We start from the raw sequence: 10,045 nt of genomic DNA on the forward strand, positions 1-10,045 counted from the left end.
TACACTCTAAGAAGTGACTACCTGTCCATGGACTTGGAAGCAGGAACCAAACAATCAGAGCCTGACTCTTCTTCCTTTCTTCCTCCTGGGAGCCAACTGCCCAGAGGAATCACCCCTGTCTCCAAGCCACAGTGTTATTATAAAAGGACCAGCCCACACATTGGCAGCCAGTGGTGATCTGTACCTGGTAGGTATGACAGTCTAATTCTTTTTTGTTTCTTCTACTGATTCCAGAGAGAAGGGAAGCATGGAGAGAGGAGAGAAAATTCCAGAGAGAAGGGAAGCATGGAGAGAGAAGGAGAGAAACATTGGTGTGAAAAAGAAACACCGATCAGTTGCCCCTGGCACCCCAAGAGGGGACTGAACCCACACTCAAGCCTGTGCCCTGACTGAGAATTGAACCAGTGATCTTCCCATTCACAGGATGAGGAGGCCCAACCAACTGAGCCACACCAGCCAAGGTTGTGAGTCTAATTCTGGGCTTCAGTGCTGCTCGTAGACATAAGCCACATTTTTTTTTTTTTTCAGTATGGTAGAGGTTTAATGGTGTTTCATTGTGATTTTGGTTTACATTTCCTAGAGTACTAAAAAGTTGAGTATTTTTAGATATTTTTGCATTCCCTTTGTGTTCTTTCTTCTTATGATACTAGTTTTTTTATCTATAAGCATGATATATTATCATTCTATTTTTATCTAGACGACAGTTAAAGTCTTTCGATGAAAATTTTTAAATTTTCCCATAAAGGACTTGCACCTCTATTATCAAGATTTATTCCTAGATATTTTGTCTTACTACTGTTGCAAGCCATACTTTTAAAATTACTTTCTCTAACTTGTTTCTGTTATTTAGAAATGCAATTCACTTTCACATGCTGATTTTTTTTTAATCCAGCAACCTTATTATTATTGCACATTCATTAAGTATAATAGTTTATCTGGGAAACTTTTGAGTTATTCCACATAGGAAATTATATTATCTGCAAATGAGAGTTTTGATTTTTCTTATTGGATTCTTAAGCCATTTATTTGTTTTTCTAATTTTAACATACTGGATAAGACCTCTGGCTCAATATTAAATAGTCAAGATAGTGAATATCCTTGCCATAATAGGGAAGAATATTCCCTTACTAGGAATGCTTTCAATATCTTGGCATTAAATATAGACAGACCGTAAACTGCACATATTAAACTGTACAGTTTGATAACTTTAGACATGTGCAAATATCCGTGAAACCATCATCCATTTACATATCCCCCCCCACCAAGTTTCTTATGTTCCTCCATGATCTCTTCAGAGTCCTCCATCCAGTGCCCATGAATTATGAGATTTTTCTAGACTGGCTGGTGGTAGCAGGTACTATATCTGGCTTTTCGTGAGCTCTAGGCACTCTCCTGAAATGCCTTCAGATGTTCCTTTCTTTGGCCTAACATAGTGTCTGTAGGCATGTGCAGATGTCCGAGGCTCCATCTCTGAGCAGCTCTCTTGAGGCTGGTACTCTCCCAACTCCAGCTTCTTTGGTCTCCCTGGACTCCAAGCTCTGTATTCTTGGCCATTCAACTTAGCAACTCAGGGACCTGTGATTCCCCCTCCGCTGCAGTATAGCCTGGAAACTCTCAGAATAGTAAGTTCCAATCGTGGTTCTCTCCCCATTTGTTTTCCATTTTTTAGGAATCACTATTGTTGTTCTCTGATGTCCAATGTCTTGAAAATTGTTTTTCCACATATCTCGTGTGGGTTTTTGTGGTAGTTTAAGACAGGATGATAAATCTGGTTCCTGTTACTCCATTGGCTGACAATAGTTCATAATATCCCTTTATATTTTTAAAGTCTACAGGATCTTGTTTCCCTTTTCGATTTTTTGAATTCCTCCTCTTTTTTCCCCCTTGATTCAACTTGCCAGAGTTTTGTCTGGCAAGAGTCATTTTAGGTAAACAACTTTTGTTTATTGATCTTTCCTTTTATATGTATATTTTCAATAACATTAATTTCAGTTCTTGTTTTTTATTTTCTTCCTTCTATTTCTTCATTATTTATTCTTCTTTCTCTCACTTAATAATATCAAGTCCTTATTTTCTAGAGTAAGCATTTAACATAATAAGTTTAAGTCTGAGCAACTCTTCGGCTGCATCTCATAAGGTTTGTTATGTATTATTTGTATTGCTCAATTTTAAAGAATTTGTAAATTTTATTCATGTTTTTTTCTTTTACTCATGAATTTTTAGACATATTTTATAATTTCCATATGGATTTTCCTAGTTTTCTTTTTATTATTAATTTCTAGCTTAATTGCATTGTAATCAGAAAGTTATTTTTGATATAGTTGAAAGACAATAAACAGCACACATTTAAACCTATATAACTTAAGAAGTTGTAACCTATGTAAATACCCATGACCCCATCACCACACTCAAGAAAATTAAGTTATTCATCATTCAAAAGATTCCTCATTTTTTTTATAATCTGGTTGATGGAGTTTCAAATAGATTGGGCTGAAATATAGAATATTTTTATCATTAAATTTTGTTTACATGGGTCCCAAAAATCTGTAACAGATTTTTGGCAAGTTGTTTCCATTTAAACATATTGATTGTTAAAAGCTAATAACTTAAAACCAACACACACACACACACACACACACACACGAATGGGCCACAAAACATTCTCCTTTTCTTCTGAAGGGTTTACAGTGTATTGTTATCATTAATTCATCTTTTACTATTAAATTGAAAGAGCCAATTGAGACAAATAGTTCTGAGATCATTCTTTCACTGCTGATTAAGTCTGGGGTGGCAGCCATTGGAGATGACACTCATCTTGTCCTCTGAGCTTTCCGGGCAGATAGCGTGACCCTGCTGGCCCTAGCAGCCTTCATGTCCACTACTGTGATGACATACGCAGTAACTGTCTCTCTCATGTCACGAATAGCTAAACGACTCAAAAGAGGATAGTCAAAGAAGCTCTCAGCACACATGGGCTTGACAGGAACCACGTCAATGACAGAAGCATCACCAGATTTTAAAAATGTGGGCCATCTTCCAGCTTTTCCCCGAAATGGTGATTAGTCTCTGGCTCAGCAAATGTGCGAGCAATATGTACTGCATGACAATTCAGCACAGGTGCATGTCCAGCACTGGTTTGGCTTGGATGGTTCAGAATATGATTATTGTGCCATGAAGTCAGCTGCTTTCATGGGTGGGTTATTTTTGTTGTCATCAGACACATTACCACAGTGAACGTCTTTGACAGACATGGTCTTAACACCGAAGCCCACATCGTCCCCAGAAAGAGCTTCACGCAAATCTTTGTGGCGCATTTGAATAGACTTCACCTCAGGTATAACACTGACTGGAGCAAAGGCGACCACCATGCTGGGTTTGAGAACACCAATGTCTTTGAACACTTCACCTATTTAAGGATCGGTATCATGCAGATGACTGTTAGGATAATGTCTACAAGTAACAGAAAAATCTCATTCAAAATAGGCCAAACAATAGGGAGATTTTACTATCTTATTTAACAAAGGTCCCGGGGAAGGGAGCCTCTGGGGTCACTGAATTCAGCAGCTCAGTGACATCAACAAGCTCTCAGAATTTTTATATCCTTCCATCCTTCCATCTTTAGGCTAGCTCCCTTCCTAATTACAGATGGCGGCTTCTTGTTCCAGTTCAATCGCCCAGCTGAAGAGCTTACCTCCTTCTTGTGTGCTCATTTTAAGAGTAAGGAAAGTTTTCTCATATGTCTCCACCAGACTCCTCATTTTGTCACAGTCAGAATTGTTTCTCAGTCCCTCATCATGTCCCAGTCTAGGGTACCATGAAAGACCACCCTCAGCCCTCCCTCCGCATGGCTGGAACTGGGACTGCTCTCCCTGAAGCACGTGTCTATGTGGAAGAGAAAGGGCAGCTCCTAAGGAAAGAAGGAAAGGATTGTGGGTAGCAACTAAAGGTGTCCGTTACATGAGCCATCCAAAAAGACACAGTGAGAAAAGGAGTCATTAAAAACAACAACAAACTCCAACCTTTAAAGCATGGAGCCCATTTGTGTATTTCTGGGGAGCACTCTCAAGTAAAGGAATCACATCAGGGTTTGTCTTCTTAAGAGATTAATGGGCAGATGAAGGGAGCAAAGCTTTGCATTCCTTAAGAGGCTATAGCATATGAACTAGCTGTGAAGCCATCCAGAGTGCTCCCTTCTGATGTGTTTGAGAGAAATGATTAACTCAATCGTTTCTCAAGTACTATAAATACTTCCTCTAACAGAAGAATACTGAAATCATTTATTTGTTTTATTGAAATTAAAATTATTCTCATCTCAAATTAATAGTCTTTATTGTATTACAGGGAATAAAAATTGCATTCCATCCTATTGGGTAGCTTCAACTTTAATTAAAGGACAAAAACCCTTTGCTTCCCTTGCAACATTTTTAGCACAATACACTCTTAGCGACAAATAAAGATACTGAATGACATTGCAACTGCAAACTAATTAATTCACACAGGAAAACTCTGGAGCTATCTCCTCCCTCTCCAGTAACACTGGAGGGAATATTCAAGGATTGAACATTTCCATAAAGGCAATATATATCCTTATAAATTACCTGCCACAGAGTGAAGTGGTTTCCATGGTAAGCTCCATGGAAAGAAGGATTAGTATGGCAGGTTGTTATCTTGGCTTTGTTCCTAAGATTCAGATTTGAAAACGCTCTCCACAGTGATGGAGAGGTAATTGGGACTGATACAAAATTAGCAGAGATTGAGTCTGGGTTGCCAAAAACAAATGCCTCCACATTTACTGTGTACTGTGCTAAATTTTTGTACATGCATCAATCAGTAAATTTTTCCATAGCCCCATTGGCTTGGTGCAATATTATCCCAGTTTTACAGATGAAATAAATAGGACATAGGTTATGAAACTTCCCCAAAGGTATATTGCTAGAAAGTGACACCATCCAAGTCAGTCTGACTCTGGTGTTCAGACTCTTAACCACTGCACTGAGAGATCAAACTGTGGACACAGTCTACCTGGATTTAAATAGTTTCAATACAGCCCCTTACTACAGGTATTGATTTAGGCTTTCCTGTTTAAACATTAAAAAACCCCACACAACTAATCACTTATATCCTGCATCTTTTCATATCTACAGCCGTGATTCTCACAATGTGGTTCCCACGCCAGTAGCATCTGGCATCACCTGGGAACTTAATAGAAATGCAAATGTTCTCAGTCCTCAGCCAAGATCTACTCAAGAAGAATCTCTGGGTGTCAGCACAACAACCTCTGTTTTAACAAGTCTTCCAGGTATTTCTGATGCACGCAAAAATTTAAGGAGCACCGTTCTAGAGGAAGTAGGTAGACGTTGTTTGAGCCTCCTCTCTCCTACAGAGGGTAACAGCAGCTCACAAGAGCTGAGGGCCACGCCCACTTTTTCTCTCTAGTTTGTCCTGTTTCGTTGTGCAGCATCTTCTCTGATGAGCTCTTCTGCTGACAGCTCCAAGTGCCTTGAAGTTGCACAGTCCTTGTTGCTAGGCTTGCTGCTATGCTTCAGTAAGCTCTGTTGCTATGTTTTCTTCTTTATCCTCTGATTTTATGTTGCTTTCTACTTTTCATTTATCTCCATACCCCTTTTTTTTTCTTGCTCTTTTTTCCCCAGATTTTTCCTGAGCACCCTGTGCTCTGTATGGCACATTGTGTTAATCCGCCTCCTTTTCCTCTCTCCCTCTCTTTCATAGTAGGGTACACTGTTAATAACTCCTCAGGAAACTACCATTTCGGCAGAAAAATACTGGGTTCTTGGTGGTGCCAAAATGAAGACACTTCCGTTTGTACGTAATTCCAACAATTCCTAACAATATCTTTCTATACTTTCTTTCTCCTGAGAACAAGAGTCATGGGGAAAATGCTTTGAGGACAGAATTCAGTATAATTCACACCATTACCCACTGCTATACGAAGTGATTACCCTCCAAGGCAATTACCCCCTTTAAAAAAATTATGGTGATATACACATAAATGCTACATTCTTAACCATTTTCAGCATACAATTCAATGGCACTAAGTGCATTCACATTATTGTACAACCATCACCATTCATCTCCAGAACTCTGTTCATCTTGCCAAACCGAAACTCTGTACTTACTTCTTAACAACTCCCCCATCCCCACCCCACCAGCCCTTGGCAACCACCATTCCAGGTTTTGTCTTTATGAATCTAACTGCTCTAGGTACTTCATCTGAGTGGAACCATGTAGTTTATCTGTTTTTGTGACTGGCTTATTTCACGTCACATAATGTCCTCAAGGTTAATCTGTGTTGTGGCCTGTGCCAGGATTTCCTTTCTTTTTAAGGCTAAATACTCTTCTACTGCACATGTATTTATGCATGTTTTGCTTATCTATTCATCTGTTACAGACACTTGGGTTGCTTCTGCCTTTGACCATTGTGAGCAATGCTGCTGTGAACATAGGTGTACAAATATCTGTTTGAGGACCATTATCCACTTGTGCACATCATACCAGCACTATTACCCATGAGTGCTCCCTGTACTTAGGATGAAGAGGTGTGTATGGAGGAGGAAGGATAACAGGCTAGGCTCACAGGAGTGCGTCTAGTGTCTCCAGGACAGGATGGCATCTGACCACAGTGGAGTGCTCTAGCAGGGACGTCCAACGTTTTGGCGTCTCTGGGCCACTCTGGAAGAAGAGTTGTCTTGGGCCACACAGTAAATACATTGTGACACGTAATCATAAAAACATCTCATCGTGTTTTAAGGAAAGTTACGATTTGGTGTTGGCCACATTCATTGCCATCCTGGGCTGCATGCAGCCCATAGGTCTCAGGGTAGACACCCTTGGTCTAGAGCCAACTTAACCACAAGTATATTTTTAGTTCTCTTGTTCTTGCCTGTCTGCCAGCACCTGCTAGCAGTTGTCTTCATTATGTTATGTCAACTCTGATTCTCTTCCTTTTTGTCTGTTCAGCTTTGGAGTGTGCGGTTTTTGTCTTGGTTCCTGATTTTGTTCTCCTCATTCTGCTTTGACTGACTGAACTTTGACAACTTGTCACTTCAGTCTCTGATCTCTACTTTTCGGACATTTTTTTTCTACTGACTGCTTGAAGGGACCCATCTCAGCACCAGTTATGAGAAAGAAGGAGAATCTACCACCCTCCACCTGGGTAGGCATCAGGGGGATTCAGGACACTGGGTGGAAGCTGCAGGGCCAGGCTGAGCAGACATGGGCAACAGCACACACCTATCTGCCTGAAGCCTGTAGCATGTGACTCACCCACAAGATATGGCAAAGAAATAACAGCTTGAAAATCGAGCCAACTCCTCTTGAACAGACTCTGCTGGCTCTCTCTCTGCTCAAAAGCCAAGTGGGTATTAGTCATGCAGAGCCTCTCAAGAGGGGAGTTCCTACAGCTTTTATAATGTGACTTGTTGAATTGCGGTTTCTGAGAACAGAGCCAGGCACCCTTCTGTGTATCCATCTTGGCATTGGCCTCTGCAACCTCCAGCAAGCGAGCCTGCAGCCTTCCCTTGTGCTTCCTATCTCAGGGGCCTTGCAGCAGAGATTTAGCAGCAGGCAATTACCCCTCAGAGAGACCTTCAGAAGCACAACAGCAGCTGTAGGTTTGCGGTAGGCCTTGCAATAACAGAGGGAGAAAGGGCCTCATGGCTTTAGGGAGAGCCACAAAACAGAAAAAGAAATTTGTGCTGGACAGCTGCCTCGGACCACAGGTGTGACTGGAGTTCAAAATCAACTGGCCACAGAAATTTCATGCCTTCACTGAATGGGCTACCCTTGGAGGGACTCTCTCCCCCTTAAAAACAAACAAACAAACAAACAAACAAACAAACACTTCTCCTATATTCTGTTACCTGTAAGTAAAGTATACGCATCTCTTCCTTTAAGGACTTCCCACCTTCTTTAATAACTCAGTACTTCTGAATGTCAGTTTTGTGCCACACATCATGTCAGCCTCTTTGACAGGTAGAAAAATGATGGTTCTTGTACTCAGTGGACTGTCCTTCCATTTTCTCTCCCTTTTGTACCAGGAAAGTCTTATACTGTGGCAAGTACTTGTTTTTCTCAATAACCAAAGTGCTATGAAGCTCATAGTAATAACAACTGCTTTCTGGAGTGCCGATTACATATCGGGCATTTGAAACAGGTATTTGTACTCCTTCTACCAATCCCCAGGGTAGAATTATTCTCCTTATTTGCAGATGGAAAAAACGGATGCTCAAAGAGATTAATTTCCCAAATTATAAAAATAGAACTAAGACTGAACCAGGCCTTCTGAGATTTTGTTGATAGTTGAGAAAAGTTCGTTTTGGAATGTGAACTCCTTGGAAACCCCCTCTTCTTACTCAGTCATAAGTAATTCAGCATTAAAAAGCTAACTAATCACTGAAAAAAGAGACCCATAATAATTCTTCCTAGAAATGTCGATTTGCTTCCACCATTATCCCTTACTGAGATTGTATCTTAAATAGGCATTTGTCCCTCAAGTACAATAGAAACCCTCTGCTAACCATATTTGTATTAGCATACAAATTTTTTAATTTGATTTTTTTCTCCTCGGTGGCCTAGCGCCAGGACCAGGGAAGATATACATTAAGAATTCTGTAGATGAGACACTTGTATGGTAAGAGGGGCAACTGTAGAACTTTGTGCAGGCTTAGCATCAGAGACAGCTCTGTAAATGTCCTAACATATTTATGTTCGTGGCTGGTAGTTTGTTTCCTAAGTCTTTAAGAGGTAACTTAAAATTCTGAAAAGTTTATAGTCTTTATTTAACCTTAAAATTCCTTACAGAGATTTCCTATATCCATATATATTTGAACGTGCTTCACGAAATATATTAGTTATTTTAAATGGGTCTATTAATAAAACTAGTCAAAACAGTCCATCCAGCAACATCACAGTGTTTCATATACATTGCACAGTGATACTAAGTAGGTAGAACTATGGCTAAATTGATGCACAGGCTAAAGTTGAATTATACTTAAAGCCTAAGCTTTTCTGCTATTTCAACATTGGTAACATTTCTTGACCAATATCTTGTGAGTCCAGCCTCCTCAATATACAGATGAGGACACATTTCCTGATCCTTTGCTAATACTTCCATAGGTCTTATCAAGTTCCATACTTAAATATGTGAACATGTGCTTATCCAGAACTTACCATCTTTTCCTATGTGCCTTACCATTTCAAGACAAGTACATATTGATTTCACATGTTGCTATTCTCTTTTAACATAAAGTCTTTTATGTTAGCTAAGCTATTTTTTTAAAAAAATAAATATGTTGGGCTAATCTTGGTTAATAACATTGTATACATTTCAGGTGTACAACTTTTTAATGCAACATCCATATACTCCATAATGTGCTCACAACCCCAAGTCTAGTCTCCTGTGACCATATGTTTCACCCCCTTTACCCTCTTAGTCCTTCTCCCACCCCCCTTCCCGTCTGCTAACCACCATTTTCTTGCATCTGTGAATTTGCTTGTTTGTTTATGTGTTGCTTTTTGTTTCATATCCCACATATGAGTGAAATCATATGGTTCTTATCTCTTTCTGTCTGACTTATATCACTTAACATGATACTTTCAAGATCCATCCATGTTGTTGCAAATGGCAATACTTTATCTTTTTTTATGGATGAGTAGTATTCCATTGTATAAATGTACCACATCTTCTTAGTCCAATCATCCATTAAAGGATGCTCAGGTTGCTTCCATGTCTTGGCTATTGTGAATAATGCTACAATGAATATAAGGTACATATATCTTCACAAACAAGTACTGTTTGGGGGGAGGGAGGTAGATACCCAGCAGAGGGATTGCTAGGTCACTTGGTAGCTCTATTCTTAATTTTTTCAGAAAACTTCCTCAAAAATAACATAATGTTTTCCATAGTGGTTGAACCAATTTACATTCCCTCCAGCAGTCTACGAGGGTTCCCTTTCCTTCACATTCTCTCCAACACTTGTCATTTCTTGTCTTATCGATAACAACCATTCTAACAGGTGTGAGGTGG

At 39.7% G+C, this 10,045-nt stretch overlaps 1 pseudogene; it reads right to left on the bottom strand.

Moving 5' to 3' along the window:
* Positions 1-2,810: 2,810 nt before the first annotated feature.
* LOC114494794 lies at positions 2,811-3,758 on the bottom strand (annotated as a pseudogene).
* Between the last annotated feature and the right edge of the window lie 6,287 nt (positions 3,759-10,045).

The sequence above is a fragment of the Phyllostomus discolor genome, chromosome 4 (assembly GCF_004126475.2).
Source record: "Phyllostomus discolor isolate MPI-MPIP mPhyDis1 chromosome 4, mPhyDis1.pri.v3, whole genome shotgun sequence".
Taxonomy (NCBI): Eukaryota; Metazoa; Chordata; class Mammalia; order Chiroptera; family Phyllostomidae; genus Phyllostomus; species Phyllostomus discolor.